At 42.2% G+C, this 19301-nt stretch overlaps 1 protein-coding gene across 9 annotated transcripts in view; it reads right to left on the bottom strand.

The window, feature by feature from the left end:
* TANC2 (tetratricopeptide repeat, ankyrin repeat and coiled-coil containing 2) overlaps positions 1-19301 on the bottom strand; it is a 628479-nt gene that overhangs the window by 241378 nt on the left and 367800 nt on the right. For 2 of the 9 annotated variants that reach the window (XM_050934875.1, XM_050934876.1), the window contains exon 1: positions 13599-14130. The exons of the other annotated variants lie outside the window; for them this stretch is intronic. The gene's annotated coding sequence lies outside the window, so the exon portion shown is untranslated. Of the gene's footprint in view, positions 1-13598; positions 14131-19301 lie in introns of those variants that run through there. 9 annotated transcript variants of the gene reach the window in all.

Genomic DNA, 19301 nt, shown 5'->3' with positions numbered 1-19301 from the left:
CAGGGGTCCAGGGCCCCCTGGGGGGGGCCGTGAGCAGGTTTCATGGGGCCCACCAAGCATGACCAGTGTTAGACTACCTGGGACCCATGGCAGAAAGCCAAAGCCCCACTGCATGGGGTTGACGCCTGGGGCCATGAGCCTGTCACCCAGGGCTGAAGCTGAAGCCTAAACACCTTCGCTTCACAGAGGCCCTTGTGCATGGGGCCCCAGGTAATTGCCTTGTTTGCTACCCGTAACACTGGCCCTGGCTTTTATATGCAGAAAACCAGTTGCTGTGGCACTGGTGGGCTGTGGAGTTTTTATAGCGTGTTGGGGAGGCCTCAAAAAGAAAAAAGTTGAGAACCCCTGGTCTAGACGTCTCCACAAAGTATTTATTTATGGTCAAACAACGATAAAAATTCAGAAACAATAACTAACTATTGATAGGGACAGCAAAAAATGCAGTCAGACAGATGTGGGCAAAACCAGTGGTGGTATCACGCTCTCTCTCTTATCGGGAACCAAATAGCCAGGAAGAGCATTGCCAAGGGAAAAAAACGTGGAGCATATTATTTTCAATAATGAAGAGGTACCCCCTCAAATATATTTAGCTTGGATCGTGCAGAGCAGCTACCCAGCAAACTGAGAAGTGCAAACAATAAATAATGAGTCTAGCAACCAACTCTGACCTTTGTCTATCTCCTAAACAGACTGGATAATGTCTCTACAACCAGAACATTACATGCACCTACATTGCTATTCAGCCTGTATTTCTGAAATACAAGTCTCCCTTTTGATTGTTAATTCAGCCTGCACTCTGATGCAGCACTAATTGCATTTCTCTTGCTATTAGGTTGTCTCACAGTTTCAGGGAAATATATTCATCAGTATGGTGGCACCTGATCAAGTAAACTGTCCTGCAGACTGAAAGCAAAATTTGTACAGGCAAAGAGATTAAGACAGGACTCACTCTGCATTATTATGTTGCAAAATAAACGTCACAGGACTGTTCAGTCATCCGTGAAGAAACAATAGGTTGTACCTGTGTGAATTCTTGTTATGGTAATTTTCCTTCCAAGCTGTCTAAATCTGCTCCCACTGAAGTGAATGGGAATTTAACCACTGACTTCACCAGAAGCAGAGTTAGGCCAATGTTGAATGCTTTAGAAAATCCCACGGAGAATGTACAATACACAAGCTACTATGTATTTATTCCCAGACAAAACCTAAGTGACAGTGGAGTTATAGTGAGAATACATATGAGTAATTTAGGATGTCATTATCTCAGAAACAAGCATTACAAAGCCAGGAACGATTTAGTGATGCTATGCAATAAGGACAAACTGTTTGGGGCATTTTGTTAAGTGTGTGCATAGTACCTACCACCATTAATTTGTGACAATTTACAAGAAAATCTAAGAGCGTTGAGATTGAAAGAACTCGTCACACTAAGCCTAGTATTATTTGTAACAGGAAACGCCCACTTTCAGCAAGGGTACCTCTCAGAACATGGAGCATGCGAGCACTTTAAAGCAATCAATTAAAGAAGTGTAGGGCCTTTTTCAGTCACAAGAAACTGACAACTCCTCAAATGAGAAAGAAAGAGAAGTTAGAACTGATTTGTAAGTTAAGGATTTCTGTCACTGTTAAATATTTGGTTAAAGTGTTCCAAGAGCCTACAGAAATAATGAAACCCCAAAACAATTAGAATAGCTTTAAAATGATTAATCTGCAGAATATGTTTGGGGTTTATGTGTGATGATATCACATGTGTAAAGGGGAAAAAAAGCTTGTCTAGGAATTTCACCTGGGAAAGGTAAATTTGAATTGAATTGACATTTTTGATAATCACAAAACTTGTTTAAATTTCTAGATTCTAACCTCAGAGTTGTTTGGCTGAATTGAGAAAGGCAGTTTTAGCATTCATTTGGCATGCAAGTATAATTGGCTCATTGATAAAGAACTCTATTTAAGGATGCCTACTTCTGTGTTGGTACAGGTCACCTGCCCTGAATAGTAAAGAATTAGGATTGTTTGCCTACATAATAAGACTGACTGTATAGGACTCAATTTGATATCTCTTAATAAATTGTAACATTCCATGTTGAAATCATTTTTTCATCTTTAAGTGTAAATGTAAATGCTACCATGTAACCATCTTTATTTTACTCTCTGTAATTTACTACCTGCTTTTAAAATTCTATTTAAGTTGATCAATTTATATATTCAGAATAGTTCTCCAGTCTATACTTTAACAAAGAAACTAAGAATAAAAAGAACTGTGGGAAAACTGGCATAGACAAATAGTTAATTAAAACTGCTTATCCAATATGTGTTTTATAATACATGTGTATATGGAAATGCAGAGTTAAAGCTCTCAAACAACCTTAACTTGGCCCTATAGTGACACCATAATGGAAAAGTATTTTAATAGCCCCTAATGCATCTTTAAAAATCAGTGTAATCTAATCTAATCTAATCTGGGAGCACATGTTAAAATGCAGTAAAATTATGAAAATTCTTTCTTTATATCATGACAGCATCTAGGGACTCATTCAAGCATCAAGGTTCCATTCAATACTCCAAGAATAAGCACTCTAATTTGAGAGAGAATACACTCTGTTCTTCATACATAACAAAGAGGGTGAATTCCTGTTTATGAGTAAAACTCAGGTCAACCTTATCTAAAGAGCCATGGCTGACACCTCCATAACAGAGGACTTTGTAGTTTTATCACTTTTGTTAAACATACATATATATACATTTTTGTGCAAGCAGTCGATTAGTAAATATGACTGAAATAATTTTAAAATGGGTCAATACCACACATACATCCACTTATTCTCCTGCTTTTTAAAAAACTAATTTTATTTTTACAATAAAATATATTAAATACACCTCTACCCTGATATAACGCTGTCCTCAAGGGCCAAAAAATCTTACCGCATTATAGGTGAAACCGCCTTATATCGAACTTGCTTTGATCCACCGGAATGTGTAGCCCTGCTCCCCCGGAGCACTACTTTACCACATTATATCCTAATTTGTGTTATATCAGGTCACGTTATATCGAGGTAGAGGTTTATTATATTACTTAAATATGCACAGTATGCATATGGTACTTTACAACATCATTTCTAAGCAGTATCAAAATATTTTTGTTTTTCCTGTAAAAGAGGACATTAGCACTTTGTTACTAATTAGACAAACACTTGAGGAATTTCTACTAAGCAGGAGTTCTCTGCTCTGGAAAATTCACTCTTGTAGCAAAATCACTGGTATTTCTCAGGTGAGAAAAGCCATCATTTATTGGGGCATTAATGGCAGACACTGGGGAAAGTCATTCTTCTATAGAAAGAAACTGGCCCGTCGGCCTCTTTCCTTAGGCTATGTCTATATTGTATGTCAGCAGAACTTATGTCGCTCAGGGGTGTGACTATTCCACCCCTTTGAGTGACATAAGTGCTTGTGTACACAGTGCTATGTCAGTGGGAGAGCTTCTCTTGCTGACATAACCCCCGTCATCAGCAGGCAGGGCCGGCTCCAGGCCACAGCGCGCCAAGGGGGGCTTGGGGAGGCATGCTGCGGGGGGCGCTCTGCCAGTTGCCAGGAGGGTGGCAGGCGGCTCCGGTGGACCCCCGCAGGCTTTCCTGTGGAGGGTCCGCTGGTCCCGCAGCTTCGGTGGAGTGGACCAGCGGATCCCCCGCAGGCGAGGTCCACCGGAGCCACGGTACCGGTGAGCGGCAGAGCGCCCCCCGCGGCGTGCCGCCGTGCTTGGGGAGGCGAAATTGCTAGAGCCGGCCCTGTCAGCAGGAGCTGTTTTTTATGCTGACAGGACTGCTCTCTCCCATCGGCATAGTCTTCACCAGATATGCTGCAGCAGCCGCTGCAGTGCTGTACCTACAGATGATATACCCTTAAAGAAATGTGTACTCCTGCTGTATAGCAATTAGCAATCATGGGGTGGGGGGAGAGGGGAGAGAGGGAGGAGCGGAGGGAGGATTTAAAATAAAGTGTGGGGGAAACCAACATCTCCTAAGCCTAAACTTTCCAAAAGACAACTCTGCTGTAAACCCTGTTAAATTTCATAAAATCTTTCACGCACCATTTCAGTTTTCCACACTCTGCAAAAGCAGGAAGCTTAGGGCCCCAATTCTGGTTTCAGATATACAGGGACCTCTCTCTTTCTGGGTTACAGAATCAGTTCTTGTGTTTAAAAATGCATGCAGGCTGGCTGATTTTACAAAACACACAGCTATCTGTGCCACTTATGTGCCTGAAATAAGTATCAAGTTCCATTAAGCCACATAATTTTTCAAAGGGTCGGGTAGTTACTGTAGGAGCCATGCACGGCATAGTTTTGACAACTAAGGGGCAACTGACTGGAATGGCAAAGAGTTCATGCTCCTCTATTCTGCAAACTAATTTTCCTACTGTCACAGATAGGGCTGCTCCATAGCAGCCACTGGAGGTTCAAGAATGGTGCTGCAAGTGTTCTCTGCCTTAGCCAGGGTTGCCAACACTCCAGGATTCTCCTGGGCTCTCCCGGAAATAAAGATTAATCTTTCATAAAAGATTATGTCATGTGATGAAACCTCCAGGAATATGTCCAACCAAAATTGGCCACCCTTAGTCCACAAGCTGTGGCCTCCTGCTCAGAACAGAGCGGCTTGTGCTGTGAGCTTGGTTTCAGTCTCTAAACAGTTAACCAAAGATAACAAAACTCAAAATCTGACTGTCTGTGCCTTTAAACAAACAAAGAAATCTCAAATCCATCGACTGAAGGAAAGGCCCTGACCTGGGCCTGGGGTTCTCAGCTAGCACTGAGAAGTTCCTCCTCTGTCCCAGTCTCACCGCTCATTGCCCTGGGCTCTGAGGAGAAGAAACAGGCAAGCCTTCTTAACTAGCCTGCTGGCTCCCAATTGGTCAGCGTCGTCTCCTGGCCCTTCTAAGCAGCTAGAGGACTAAGTTTTATTGGTAGGTAGCCTGGTCTGAAGGGGGTTTCCTGAACCGGGGGGTGTCAGTGCACTGGCACTTGCAGCAGGGGGCAGACAAGCCCTGAAAGACTCCATCACTACTACCCATCAGAGAAATTTAAAAATGGGACCTTGCCGTAAAAGGGCAAGAGAAAGTCATAACTGATGTGTATGTTTAAAATTAGCAAGAATTTAAACTGAAGAAATGCTTGGCTCACTAAACCAGAGCCCACTCATCAACAGAAGTTGGTTCAATAAAAGATATTACCTCACCCACTTGGTCGCTCTGAAACAGGGAGCCACACTAGTTCTCTCCCTCTCTCTCACACACACACCCACACCCACACACACACCAAACACACACACAAAAAATAAGCGTAGGGATCCTAGCATTAAAAAAACTGATCCAGTTAAAAAAGGGGCAGAATTCTGTGTAAAATAACATCTACTGATTTTGTTTGACAATAATCACAAAAGAGATAAAAAAAGGCAAAAGATGTAGAAGAACAAACATTCCAGATCTTCCACCACTGTCCAAACTAACATGATACTTGTAAATATGTGAAACCAAAAATGGGAGGTACATAAACAAGTATTGGTTTTCTTGAGAGGTGAAAGGTTGACATACAAGAAAAGAATAAGGTTAAGTTTAAATTACTATCTGCCATCCCAGCTCAGCAAAAGTATACATTTCCCCTGCTTAATTTCATGAGATATGACAGTAAAGCAATATAAATGGCAAAATAAAAAAAAATAACTCACAGGTAAAACAACGTTATAAAGCGTCATTAATATCATCTGATGAACTAAAGACCTATAGTGCAGAAACACTTAAATCAGTACATATTAAGAGTCAAACTGTAATGTTTTAAATAAACATTCTTTTAATCTAAGGAGTATGAAGCGGGAATTTTAACCTACAGTTTACCAATGCATTACAAGGACACTATTCACATGATTCTCATTTCAAAGAAGGGTAGCATATTTGATAATCAGAAACAGTCCCACAACCCGAGCCCTACAAGACCAATTCACAGGTCTGCCGTGGGTCTACACTATGCAGTGCAGACATACCCAAAGTATCTAATCTGCTACATGACGATCAAACTCATGAACAAAAATGGAATAAAAAAGCGAGAACAAAGCAGTAGAGGTCCTTTGCAGAGAACTTTGTGCAACCTGCAACAGCTGCTACACACAGGTAAAAACTGTTAGGAAACTGAGCGTCCACTTCAAAATGCCTTGTGAAATTAGGAAGTCGTTAGAAAGACATTCATTTGACAATGTTGAGCTAGATTGTTGTCCACATCTAATCAGATGTTTCAGTTTCTGTAAACCACAAAATGCTACATACAGTATGTGAAATGGCACTCAGGCAGACATCACAAGCTCCTGCCAATCTCACATGGCGATTGACAGGAACCAGTGTCCACAAATCACATCAGAAGCAATGAAGGAGCTTACAAAGAGAATATTAGCATATTGTTATAAGGGGCATTCCTTATGCTGTGTCACATTTCATCTTTCTGAAATGTTTCATGACTCTGATTAGCTACTGTTTTTAATAACAAATTACCTCACAAAATAAGATGTAAAGTGGCAAATACTCTGTTACGCTGGATCCAGGACATAATGCTGGTGTTGGGGGAATGCTAATTTATATAAATATTTTGATTTTTGTAAGAATTAGCTGGGATTACATACTTATTATTACTCAATAAAATATCTTTACTTGGAGACAGGAAAGGCTTTGCTCTTTACTCTCTCATTTCATCCAGTTGTGTGATGTCCATTCGGTGCTGACTCACAGAAATGCAAAATGCAGTATATGTGGATATTAATATTTTAAGATGATAAGAAATAACAGTATTTCCACAATAATGCACCTGTAAATATCCAGTTTATTAAACCATTAATGTTAATGCTGAAAATGTTATGACAACGTGTGTGTGCATGCATGTAAACAAGTCATATTCTGGGCCAAATATATCTTTGATATAATCCCATTCATATGAGTGTGATTACATCAGGATTCAATCTGACCCACTGTATGAAAAGAAAAAAGAAAAAGAAAAAATAGATGTTCAAAGAAAGTTATGTAGGTTGCAAAGCCAAGCACTCAAAAGATAGGAAATGGCAGAATAATGGTTGCCAAGAGAGCAAACTTTATTCTACCCCCTGGTGTGTCCATCCTAGGCACTGAATGAGGCAGGAGTCCTATGAAAACAACATGTGATTTAAAACTATATCATGACAGATTAGCACAAAGGGCTGAAGTTGCACAAGGAACAGTAAACCTGCCATTTCCTAACTTCTGAGAGCTTGACTTTGGAACCGTAACATTCTTTTAATGCAATGTCTTAAATTTAATTTTCCAAGAGATTTTTTTAAAAGGAAAAACAAATTCTAGTGTGTGAGACTAACTCCCCCCACCTCCAAATCATGCATCTTCGTCCGAGTTTTAAATTCTGAATGTTCAGCACAGTAGTACAGACTTCTACCATTTGAGCTACAGGACCATCTACATCAGCTAGTAGCAGGAGAAGAACGCTATCCCAGAGGAAGTCTGTTGAGTCCAGGAGCTGTGTTTTGTGGGAAGCCTGTCTTGGCTGGATTCCCCCCACATGGGAAGTGTGGCGTTCTTCCCACATGTAGTTTTCCTGGGGGGGCGGGAGAGAGGAGTGGAACGCTGGCACCATGTCGTTGGGGAAAGCCCAGCTGGGCTCTCTCCTCACTCCCTGACTCTAGAGCTGGCCCTGGTAGCTCCTAGACATTTCCAGTACACAGTCTGCAGGGGCTCTGGCAGTGGCGGTGTAAACCCTGCTCGCTCTTTAGAATGTTTGTATGCAGTTATTTTGGCATGCTGTCAACATTTTCCTGAAGAATACAAACTACAAGAGGAAAATGACCGGTTCTAGCAGTTTATCACTCAGCTAAACCTGAGCAGACTTACATGGGACAAAGAAAAGGCACTTCTGTAGCCCTAAGAAAGGGATAGTCAATTATTTCTTGGCAAGGTCCCAATTTCTTAGTCAAGGTCCAAACTCCAATTAAAAAAAAAAACAACAACAACAATAATGATAGTAAGTAAATAAAAAGATTTCAGGGTCTGTTCAAAAACATCTGGCAGTCTGGATTTGGCCCGCGGTCCGCCTATGGACTACCCCTACCCTAGGATTTTCTTCTCCCAAATTTCAAAGGCCTATTGCAAACAACAGACGTATTACAGCTTCTCAGAAAAAGGCACAAAAATCTTTTATAATGGAAAGTGCTACACAACCTTTAAATAATACAAAAATCAAACGCACAACTACAAAATGAGGAATAATTGTCTAGGTGGCAGTAGTGCTGAAAAGGATCCGGGGGGTTATAGTTGATCACAAACTGAAATTGAGTCATCAATACAATGCAGCTGCAAATAGGCTAATATGATTATGGGGTGTATTAACAGGAGTCTTGTATGTAAGATACAGAAGGCAATTGTTCCACTGTACTCAGCCCTAGTGAGCCCCAGAAGTACTGTATCCAGTTCTGGGCACCACAATTCTGGAAAGATGGGGACAAACTGGAAAGAGCTGCAATGGTTCTCAATCTATTTACCATTGTGGGCTGCATTTAATACTACCTGTCTGGCCGGGAGGATGTCACATGGGTGGCAGCTCTGTGCTGATTGGACTGCAAGCAGCCCACGGACCATGGATTGAGAACCACGGGTCCAGAAGATAGCAACAAAAATGATGAAAGGTTTAGAAAACCTCACCAATGAAGAAAGGTTGAAAAAACTAAGCATGTTTTGCCTTGAAAGAAGAAGACTGAGGGAGGACCCGATAACAGTCCTCCAACATTATTTACTCCTGAGGGAATTATTTGCCAAAAAAATAAAAAAATTCTGCGCAAAATATTTTAAAATTCTACAAATTTTATTTGTCAATAAATACATGTGGGTGCTCCAGAATGACAGTCAGGAGCACAGGCCACTGGCTGCACAGAGGTGGGAGATCACACTGCAGCCCCCAACCCCTTCCAGGACAGGGACTTGGCAGTGAGGATGCACCTGACCCTGACACAGTGCAAGGTCCAGGCCTGCCCCAGAAACACCCCGGCGCCCTGCCCCTCCAGGCCAGGTGCACCAGGAGTGAGCGGGCAGGCTCAGCCCAGCAGGATCCAAGTGTGGAGGAGATCAATGTGGGGGGATCCAGGTGTGGGGTGAGAGGGTCCTGTGTGGGCAATCTGGGTGTGAGCGGCTCAGTGGGGGGTCCAGATGCCAGGGGGATCTGGATGCACAGGGGCTCATTGGGGGGTTCAGGGTGCAGCGATAATGGGACTCTGCAGGAGGGTCCAGGGGAAGGTGGTTGGGCTCAGTGAGGGGGGCTGGGTGTGGGGGACTTAGTAGGAAGGTCTGGGTGCTGGGGGAGTAGGACTTGGTGGGGTGGGGGGGCTGGATGCAGCTGGTTGGGACTCAGTGGGTATGAGTGTGGGGAGGAAGGGTTTGTCAAGGTGGAGGTTTGTGTTGTGGAGCAGGGGTAGTCTCGGTGCAAGGGGCGGGGCTCAGCAGGGGCATCCAGATGTAGGAGGATGGGACTCAGCGGGGGAGGGGTCAGATGCAGGGGGAGGTGTGCCTCAGCGGGGTGGGGGTTCGGCTGTGGCGGGTTCTGGGTATGGGGAGGATCTGGATATACACAGGCTGGGTGGCCAGGGGACAAGCTCCTTGTACAGTGACCCCTTCCCCTGTAGCTGAGGAACAATGCGGGAAGGAAGCTGGGGGAGGGGGACAGTGCGGTGCCAGATGGAGATGGGTCTCATCTGGCCCCAGCTGCTCCATGTAAGGGAAATGCGCTCCTTCCCCAGCCCAGCTTGGACTAGCAGCTGAGCCCAGCGCAGGGTAGGAACCACCAGTCAGGGTGTCCCTAGCCCCGAGTGGCATTGGGGAGAGCCGGGTGCCTGGGGTTAGGGTTCGGGGGGGGGGCTCCAAATGCAAGGGATGAGGCTCAGAAGGATGAGGATTCAGGTGGTGGGGGTCTGGTCATGGGGGGAGTCTGGCTATGGATGCATGAGGCTTGGACTGATCCGACACCAGCTGAGGTGTCCCCATCCCTGACTCCTCACAGTGATCTACTCTCCGCCAGCTGCTCTGGGTGCGCGAAACAATGCACCCGTGCTTCTGCGGAGGTGCATGTGGCCGTTCTTGCAGCTTCCCTTTGCTTCCTCGTCAGAAAGTCATTTTTCTGAGGGGAGGCAAAGAAATCTGCGGGATACATGAATTCTGCATGTGCGCAATGGCACAGAATTCCTTCAGGAGTACAATATGTTAAGGGCTATTATAAAGAGGATGGTGATCAACTCTTCTCCATGTCCACTGAAGGTAGGACAAGAAGTAATGGGCTTAACCTGCAGCAAGGGAGATTTAGGAAAAACTTTCAATTATAAGGGTTAGTGAAGCTCTGGAATAGGCTTCCAAGGGAGATCACACTCCTCATCATTGGAAGTGTTTAAAAACAAGTTGAACAAACACCTGTCTTGATGGTTTAGGTTTACTGGGTCCTGCCACAGAGCAGGGGGCTCGACATGATGGCTTCTCGAGGTCCCTATCAGCCCTACATTTCTATGATTCTAAGTTGCTACCATTTGCCACTATAATTTTTATATTATCGAAGAGGAAAAGGGTGAACACATCCCTGAAACTGGTAAGTTTTTAGCCCCAAAAGAGGATGTGGGGGGAGGGAGAGAATGTCTGTTAACGTTTTGTATGAACCAGACACAAACCAAGGTATATTATCCCTTTTAGTGTCCTTGGCCCTACAGTACATCAGACATCTGTAAAAAAAGCGATTATAGTCCTGTGGGTGCCCTGCTGCACATAAGGATATGGTGAGACACTTCCAGGAACCTCAGCAATGTGTGTCCTTGAAGGATATGCATTGGAATGACTCTGAAATACAAGCATATGGAATAAGGTGCGGAAAAACCACATCAGTGCTATTACAAGAACATTTAGCACATTGCATATTCTATAAATGGTGGCAATATCATGAATTGTAATATGTGAGACCAAAGTTTCCTAAGTGACTTGAGGCAAATGGATATTAATCACAGTGGAAATTAAACACATAGTTACAATGGTAGTTGTCAGTCATGGGGAAAATATAACTCCCAGTATTTTGATATAGATAGACAAGAAAAATCAGGAGCAAAGGACTAAAACCAGGGACAGTCTCTAATATGGAGGAAGAGGAGATGAAGAAAGCAACTGAAGTAGTTTGAATTGAAACAAGCATTTAAAAACACATAGCTGTATTATGAAATCCTCCTCCCCTCGGTAATGAACAGAGCAATGAAGGGCATGGAGTATTGTTCAGGGGTCACTCCAGGAGAACAAGGAGGAGTGATGTATCAGAGGAGAGAACTGATGGCCTGGTACAACAACATTCCACGTTAACGCTCCCACCTCAACTTTCTTATATTTGAGAAATTACTTCAATTGTGTCTAGGAATTATAATAGTCTCAAAACACAAGTGGTAATCTACATAATGTTCCATATTATGCATCAATACCTAGGTACAACAGAGTAAATAAAGGCAGATTTTCAGTCTTAAACCACTGAAAACTAAGGAATTCAAATATATACTTGTTACCTGAATTACAGATTTAGTATCTTTGGGATTTTTCCTCCTGTTAATACTGTTTAAAAAAAAAGAAAACTGAAAACAAAATCTGGTATCAGCCTTTTCCAGGGATTGTGTAGGTAGTGACATGTTATTCCATTTGCTGGGATTTTGAACAGCTACACAGTATATAAGCAAAATCCTGGCAAAGAGTTGATTCTGTGAAGGCTCTAAAGGGTCTGACAGGCAGTTAATATTACTGTGCAAACGCCCATAGAAATCATGAGAGATTTTGTACTAATCTCTATTATGGGGCCCTATTCTGTCAATATGCTGAGTAGCTATGAGTCAAAAATGATGCCCACATATTGAGAGAAGAGTTGAGTCTTTAGTTTGTAAACAGCACCTAGGAATAACATGTATTAAAAAATGTTAAATATTTCAAATCACGAATTTGCCATTTCCATTTTTCCTTGTTTTATTTATAAAGCTTCATTCACATTGTGGTTTACTGGCTTCCTGTATAAAACATTACTTTTAAAGTAATCTGAAATGTTACAGATTTGGTACATCTTTAATTAAAGAAAAATTGAGTTGATTTAAGCTGCCTTTAAAAATGGTGTGGCCAATTTCAGAATGCTGAAAATTTAGACAAGTAATTTATGAACCCCTTCAAAATGGAGAAGAATGCAAGTATGCTACAACAAAAGTGTGTGTGTATACACACACTTATATCTGCTATATTTTTAAAAACTCTCAGTGTCTATCTGTTGATTTACACATTTGGCAAATCAAATCAGGGGATACATAAAAATGGATGAAACATCAGAAATCACACAGTAAAAAATTGCACAAGAAAAAAAATTCCAGCAGAATTATGTAAATGAAAGATTACGCTCTATTTCAGCAGCCTGAATTCTTGGAAATAATATGAAATTAAACAACAGCAGTTCAACTCAGGAATAGAGGCTACTGGTAAAATGCTGATGTCAAAGCCCAGACAAAATGATTTATTTTTTTTTAAAGGGAGATCATAGTTCAAGTTTGTAATATGGCTTACAACCTAACAGAAAAATTAAACGGAAAATATGTATTTTTATAAAAATTAAATCTAATGAGATACTTTTCAGAAAATTCAATCCTTGTAATTGCTGTGTAGTTTAGAAACTCAAGAGAGAGTAGGTTTCTAATCCTATCTCTACTCCCGTATAAAAATTTAAATTTTAAGTCAATGTCACTGGCAAGAATGGGAGCATTTAAATAATGATTTAACAAAGAAAAACAATTCAAAATGTTATTTATAGCATCCACATTACAAACAATATTTGAGTGGGACAAATGTCTAAAATGACATTACAGATTTTAACCAAGACCCCCCCCCATAAATCGTATGTCACATGGATATCATGTCCCAAAATGACATTTCTTTGTATTTTTATCTTTTAAACATATTATGTAAATGCTCCTATTTTTTGGCCAGTGGCACTGACATAAAATTCCCATTTTACTTGTTAGGAGCATATATTTGAGTAAAAAGACAATATATATATGGTTGAAGATTCCCTAATCCACTCATAAAGAACATCTGATTTCGAAGGATTTTGCAATACATACCAAAAATACTATTTTGGTATCTTGGTCTGACTATGATTAAGTGCTATGACCTTCAATGGTCGTACTTTTTTTTAAAAAAAAAAAACAGTTACTTATAACTTCTCTACATAATAAAGATACATAATACAACACTGGATTTCTTTCATTGCAATACATATTATGTAAGAAATACTGCACATTTTTGCAAGGAAAAAGAAAACACATTATGTAAGTTTTGTAACAGGTAACCAAAGGAATAATAATTAAAGCAGAACATCTGATTTATGTGAGCGCAGTCTCCTAAAGGCTTCCTTGTATACTACAAGTGTCAGAATCCCTTACTCTGCATTGGTTTTTCTATAAAGTTTAAATTAGGCCTAAAAAGGCTTATATAATTTTAAATCAGAGACCATGCAAGACACAAAATTGTCCACTGCCCATACTCACAGGGTTTTGTTTTTCCTCCCCATCAGTCGGTAGCATGCAATCTTTGCACCATTAAGTCAAAATGCCTGTTAATTCATAGGTAATGTTGTCATGAGAGCAGCACTTCAGTAAAATTCCTCCTCTGGTCCACATCTCGCACTTTCCCTGGAGCTAGCGCCACACTGCTACTCAGAGCGTCAGTGTGATGTTACAGGTGACATCTCCTGCAGCTGATGTCAAGCTTGGTCGCAAAAGCACAACAGCAACCTCCCTAAGGCACTTGCTGTCCCTAACAAACATCACTTTTGCATCTTCTGGGTCCCCAAAGGAGCCAATTCAAGGATGATTTCTGAAAAGCTTACACAGACACTGAGCTGTCTCTTCATTAAGTCTCTCAGCATTAAACAGCTTTTCTTTCCAGAATGCCGCAGCATATGTAGACCATATGCCTCCTTTGGGGAAAAATGAAGTATTTTTAAAAAATCTCTCTCTATGGCGCAGTTAAATTTGCCTTTTTGTTACAGCACATTGCTGAAGGAACAGGTAAATAATGGCGCAGTATATCAGAGTGAATGATTCACTGATGTTCTCCTTAACATTCAGGAGTAACACGAAAGGCTAGCAATGCAGCCCAGGTCCAGAGCTGATGAATGGTGCAGTGCTGCTGTTGTCATGGCAACGAAAAGGAAAAAAGCAGCACCATATAAGGAGTTGTGACATGGATTCCGGGAACAATTTCTACTAAAACGCTATAAGCCTTCAATGCTTTAAAGCTGCAGCATCCTCTCACAGAGGCTTGTGTACAGTTTTCATTGTTTAGATTTGAGCAGTCATAACAAATAGTCACATACGCAATCACATCACCTGAGGAAACATTTGTATTGGGAATACTGCACCAAAACACAACATAAGTGAATGTGCTTTTGCTCTTATTTCAAAGACTTCACTTGGAATGGTTAAACAAAAAGAGTGACAACATGTTTGGCTATAACCTGGGGAACCTGTCAGTCAAGAACTGCAGAAAAGAAGGAGACCTCAGATGCTATATAGCTTCATGCAGGTAGCCTTTATGAAAGCAGGCATTGCATTAACCATCAGCACCATCAGCTGGCTGACTGACAGAGCAACAGTGGCAACGGTCAGAGATACAGCCACTCCCTCCATAGGCAGAAAAGATCCTCAGGACAACCTGTAAATCAGTCACTGTTGTGCAGTGAAGGCTGGCAGCACTGTAAAGCATCCAGGTTCCAATAAGACACTGACACTGCAGCAAAACCCAACCCATATGTGCAGTTGCATAATAAACTGTACACCAGAAAAAGAGTTACATTCCACACTGCCACAATCGGGGGGAGGGGGGAGGAATTTCTCAAACACTGATAATGTAAGAAAATGTCTTTGGCACTTGTACATGTCTCCAAATATGTAAATACCATAACCACAAAGGAAATAATTATTAAAATTGTACATCTTTAAGCACTATTCTGCTTGTGCGTGGGTGGGAGGAGTGGGTGGAACAGTGCCTCTATCATTAAAAAATCTTCAAGTGTTTCTATTATTAATCCTGTTGTACCTTATTGGGCACTAATTTGTGAGTTCACATTCTTTCACAGTATGGCTTGAGATGAGAGACAAGCCTATCAGGAGTCAGCATTATTGATAGTCTTTACTAAGTAGTTTAGGCCTACATCTCAAATTTAGAAAAAAACAGCAGCTTAAAATTCTTCTAGTATGTTAGGGGAATTTCTGCTTCTTTGTTCCCCACCAAACACACCCTCTCACTAACCCTCCACACCAACTCCACCTAATATCCAGAGGAATTATCAGGATTTTTTTTCCAACATCAAACTCAAGAGTGTTTAAGGTCCCAGTTTAGACTTTTTTTTATTTTTCTCCTTCATGGTGTCACTACAAAGCAAAGTTAATGCTTGGTTTTGGAATAATTATAATCTAAGTCTTAAACACTTTATTCAAAATATGATACATACTCATTGTTAACTCCATCTTAATGTAGTTTGTACCTGAGAATTCTTTTTTTCTTTAATTAGAAACATTCTACATATGAACACTAAACAAGAAACTCAGAGAATTATACCGTATAATATTTCTAATGATTTTAAGAGAAAATTTTACAAATTACTTAAGATTGATATTATAACTCAGACGACCAGATTTGCCAGTACGCTTTGGCTACTTTGTTCTTTTCCAGAATGGCATAATACAAAACATAATGAACAGTTAAACTGAGTTTAGATTAATGGTCATTTTTTCAGTTATTTTTCATAACTGAACATTTACCTGTTAGCAGTGGCTGGTGCATAAAATCTTAATCAGAGAAATAATGGCCACCATCTCCTATTGTTCTCAAAAAGACTGAGGCTACATGTAGCCCTTAGTTAAAGTGCCCTCTTTCAAAATGGCCTAACTGTTCCAGAGAGATTAGAGTTGCCAGCCCTCCAGGATTTCCCTGGAGTCTCCAGGAATTCAAGATTAATCTTTAATTAAAGATTGTGTCATGTGATGAAACCTCCAGAAATACGTCCAACCAAAATTGGCAACTCTAAGAGACTGAAGTCAAACTGTCCTCAGGAAAGATGCCTATACTGCCAGGAATTGAAGAGGAATATTGCAAGGAATAGCTAAGGACAGCCCATGGCCTCACTCCCACTGGGAGATGTCAGCCATTTTGAAATAGGGTAGGTCTTCATGAAATTCTGCATACAAGAACATTATTTGTCTGCTGGGTTACCACCTTTGAAATGCAAAACGACTGGCGTCCACCCCCCACACAAGGCAAGCCCACTGCAAACCCAACCTCCAAACACAAGACAACTCTGCAAAACCTCCCCCTTCAACAGCCACTTTAAGGTCATGGGAAATTCTCGGTCACAATTTGAGAGAATTCAGATAGAGCTATTTCATTCAAAGTGGTAAATATATGGAATTATTTGTGTGTTGAATTCCTCCATAAATGAAATGTAGCTCCTTATCTGTAAATCTGTGGCTACCTGGAAGATTTACAACCCTGAAACTGATCTTATCTCAGCCAAGAAATTGCCAAGCCTCAGGCTAACTAAGCTCTGGTCCCTAAGGGACACAGAAACCCTGCAGCAAGATACGCCTCTTTACATCCACTTAGCCAGGTTACCTACAAAAGTATGTCACTAGCAAAAAGCAACAACTACCATTATAAGAACTTTGAAGATGACTCAAAGCACCAACAAAAGACATCAGGGCAAAGATGAGTAACGGTCATAATTTGGTTCCAGTAAGAAGTTCAGTTATGTCTTCTCTAAAGGTATTTGCAGAGCTCCATCTCATCTTTAACATCAGCACTCACGAGAAAGCCATCTGCTTTCCCCACTGCTATGAAATTCTTACGATTTCCTACTTTAATTCCGTGCAGGCTATGAAAGCCTTCAGTCATTTGGACATTCTCCTGATCTTTACGGGATGGAAGACTGGTATTTTGGTGTTTTTCTATATCAGGGAGTGGCTTTACTGTTGGAATATATCACAGGTGCTGCAGAGCTGCCATTAACTCCTTGTTTTTTCTTGGATCTGATAAGATGAAGAAAGGGAAAAAATACTTTGTGGATGGAGGTAGTTTGAATTCTTTGTAATACCTGTTTTAGGCCTGGTCTACACTATGCGTTTAAACCGAATTTAGCAGCGTTAAACCGATTTAACCCTGCACCCATCCACACAATGAGGCCCTTTATATCAATATAAAGGGCTCTTTAAACCGGTTTCTGTACTCCTCTCCAATGAGAGGAGTAGCACTGAAATCGGTATTGCCATGTCAGATTAGGGTTAGTGTGGCCGCAAATCGACGGTATTGGCCTCCGGGCGGTATCCCACAGTGCACCATTGTGACCGCTCTGGAAAACGATCTGAACTCGGATGCACTGGCCAAGTAGACAGGAAAAGCCCCGCAAACTTTTGAATTTCATTTCCTGTTTGCCCAGCATGGAGCTCTGATCAGCACGGGAGGCGATGCAGTCCCAAATCCAAAAAGAGCTCCAGCATGGGCCGTACGGGAGATACTGGATCTGATCGCTGTATGGGGAGACAAATCTGTTCTATCAGAGCTCTGCTACAGAAGACGAAATGACAAAGCATTTGAAAAAATCTCCAGGCTATGATACAGAGTCCACAGCACAGTGCTGTGTGACAAGCGTTAACGGAAAGCCAAAGAATCAAATGGACGCTCATGGAGGAAGGGAGGGGGGACTGAGGACTCGAGCTATCCCACAGTTCCTGCAGTCTCCAAAAAGCATTTGCATTCTTGGCTGAGCTCCCAATGGCTGAAGGGTCAAAAATATTGTCGCCAGTAGTTCAGGGAATATGTCGTCAATTTATCCCCCCTCTCCCCCTCAAAGAAAAGGGAAAAAAATTGTTCCTCGCCACTTTTCAATGTCACCGTATGTCTACTGGATGCTGTTGGTAGATGGGGTGCTGCAGCGCTGAACAGCAGCATCCTCTCCCCTCCCTTCCCCGGTGGCAGACGGTACAGTACAAAATGACTGATAGCCGTCCTCGTCATCATCCCGTGAGTGCTCCTGGCTGACCTTGGTGACTCCCTGTCATTCCTAGCAGACGGTACAAAATGCTGGGTAACCGTCCTCATCACAGCAGCTGGAGCCTGAGCTCCATCAGCCCCCTCCCCCCTTCGTGTCTAAAGAAAAGATTCTGTACTCCCTGGACTATCATAGCAGTGGGAGGCTATGTTCTCCCCCCCCCCCCGCATCACTCTTTAATGTCCTGCCTGGACTATCATAGCAGCTGGAGGCTGCCTCCTCCTCACTTTATCTCGCTAAAAAGTCAGTGTTTCTTATTCCTGCATTCTTTATTACTTCATCATACAAATGGGGGGACACTGCCACGGTAGCCCAGGAGGGGTGTGGGATGAGGGAAGCAATGAGTAGGGTTGTTGCAGGGGCACCCCCTAGAATGGCATGCAGCTCATCATTTCTGTGGGATCTCTGGGGCTCTGACCTCGAGCGGCTGTGCTCTCTAGTAGACTTGCCCCATATTCTAAGCAGGACTGACTCTATTTTTAGACAAAACATAAAGAAGGGAATGACCCGGGGAGTCATTCCCATTTTCGTCCATGCGCCCCCGGCCGACCTCAGCAAGGCCAGCCAGGAGCACCCATAACAGCAGCAGACGGTACAAAATGCTTGATAGCCATCATCACCAATTCCCAATGGCAAACAGTACAAAATGATTGAAAACCGTCATCTCACCGCCAAATTACAATGGCAGACACTGCAATAGGGATGGTAACCATCTCTGCTACCTTGCAAAGGCAAATGAATGCTGCTGTGTAGCACTGCAGTACCGCCTCTGTCAGCAGCATCCAGTACACATACGGTGACAGTGACAAAAGGCAAAACAGGCTCCATGGTTGCCATGCTATGGCGTCTGCCAGGGCAATCCAGAGAAAAAGGGCGTGAAATGATTGTCTGCCATTGCTTTCACGGAGGAAGGATTGAGTGACAACATTTACCTAGATTCACCCGCGACACTGTTTTTGCACCATCATGCATTGGGATCTCAACCCAGGATTCCAATCGGCAGGGGAGACTGCGGGAACTATGGGATAGCTACGGGGTAACTACCCGCAGTGCAATGCTCCAGAAATCGACGCTAGCCTCGGTATATGGACGCACACCGCCAAATTATTGTGCTTTGTGTGGCTGCGTGCACTCGACTTTATAC

This window comes from Gopherus flavomarginatus, chromosome 25 (genome assembly GCF_025201925.1).
Source record: "Gopherus flavomarginatus isolate rGopFla2 chromosome 25, rGopFla2.mat.asm, whole genome shotgun sequence".
NCBI classification, from domain to species: domain Eukaryota; kingdom Metazoa; phylum Chordata; order Testudines; family Testudinidae; genus Gopherus; species Gopherus flavomarginatus.
This window is presented reverse-complemented; position numbering and strand designations above follow the sequence as displayed.